Source organism: Etheostoma spectabile, chromosome 4 (genome assembly GCF_008692095.1).
Source record: "Etheostoma spectabile isolate EspeVRDwgs_2016 chromosome 4, UIUC_Espe_1.0, whole genome shotgun sequence".
In the NCBI taxonomy this organism is placed as follows: domain Eukaryota; kingdom Metazoa; phylum Chordata; class Actinopteri; order Perciformes; family Percidae; genus Etheostoma; species Etheostoma spectabile.
Genome location: NC_045736.1, coordinates 10,914,665 through 10,916,526, shown reverse-complemented (window position 1 = coordinate 10,916,526; position 1,862 = coordinate 10,914,665).

Here is a 1,862-nt window from a genome sequence, read left to right as displayed (position 1 = left end):
CCCCACCATCCTCGGTGGTTTTGCCACGTTTTTACAGGAAGTGAAAGCTGAAGAGATCATTCATTTCCTTTAAGAGACCGACTTTGAACGGGTGTTGTGTTTGAAAAGCCTAAATAGATTATGAATGGAACACGATTTACAAGTCTGCCATAACAACACAAGCTGCATCATGTGAAGGCTATGATATCATCAATGGGCACATGCTCCTGAATATCTGTGTTTACATGTATGACAGTGGTCCATACCCATCATTTATATATTTATCGTCAAAGAGGAGAATTTGTAGTGTGTTCATTCAAACCTTTATTTAACCGGGATAAAAAAAGAAACTCTTTACAAGAGTGTCTTGGCAAGTGCCAGCAGCACGGCTTCACATAGACACACTTTCACTCATCATATTCAAACAACAATGTCGTCATAAAAAAAAAAAACTTGGGTCTTAAATCAATTTAAGAACAGTGACATACAGACTTGGTACAACATGTAACATAGCCTACACAATAACAGCATACACAGAGCAATGTGGCAGACATGACAAACAGCACACAATGGCCAGTGTTTGCCTACAGTAAATAATGGAGCCAAATATGAAGCTGACTAAAACAAGGGGGACTTCCAGAGGTTAGGTAAACGTCTGCAGTACAGTAACGTGACAGAATATTGATGGCATTTTACTTGAGCTTTTTTAATCTTTTGTGTTAGCTGTATTGATTTTATGTTGCATCTTTTATGTTTCTCTTTCAACATCTTGGGACCGTGTTGGACATAGTTATTTTTTCTAGTGTTGAACAGAGTTTTACTTCACGCGCATTCCCTTGGATTGGTTTTTGTAGATCCAGAAGAAAAAAAAAGATAAATCATTAAACAAATCAGATAAGAACACCAAGTAAGTAAGGGACACAATGAAACAAAGCAATGAAAAACTACATTATTTCTATTTCTGAGAATATAGAGGCAGGCTGTGTATGGAATACACACAGCACAATTATTTTGTTTTGCTGACTGAAATTCACGGCCAATTTGAAGGCTTTAGTTTGAAGTGCTTTTAGACACTGTTAGTTATGTTGGTGTGTTTCTATTATTTTGTCAACCCTATTTTATTTTAATGAGGGTAGACAAAATGTTCAAAACACCACACAGTTATAATAATAATACCTTTACCTGTAGGCCTATGTGTAGCCAGAGTTATGCACACACTACACAGGTAAATGTATTATATACCGGACAAATATGTAACACTATTACAATATTGATTATATCAATGTAAATATTGTTATCGTTAACAATAACAATGTTGTTATATAAAATTGTCTAACATTTGGCAAAAGGCCCAGCAAAACAGAATCAACAGGGGTCGACATTGTTGTTTATGTGTGTGTAACTGGGAGTATGATCTGGTACGAGTTCACGACTAGTTAGTTACGGGTTGGACTGCCGGTCCAGGGCACTTTCACGGGTGGAAGGTTGTGAAAACATGGGTTACAGGTCGCCTGGAACGCAGCATTAGTCATGACAGTTAGGGAAACATGGGGCGAGGGGAAAGCTTGCTGTGTTGTGTTTTGAATTTACTTGGAACGTCAACAGAAGTGACCATGCAGGAACTCATAGTGCACCTTTAAAGGGATATTTCATCGCTGGGAAGATGAATATATCTTTAAATCGGGTCACTTAGGTAGTTTTTAGAAATGTATGCCTTCTAGGCCAATAAAAGTCCAACCCCCTATGTACGGATTGAACAGATGTAGAACTAGCTGGCTTGTAGTCCACAGCTTCTGGGCAAAAATGCCCCCGGTGATGCTAAATGAGGATTTTTGCATTATCAGAGTTTTTTTTTTTCCAGACCCACAATACAGAGAATACTA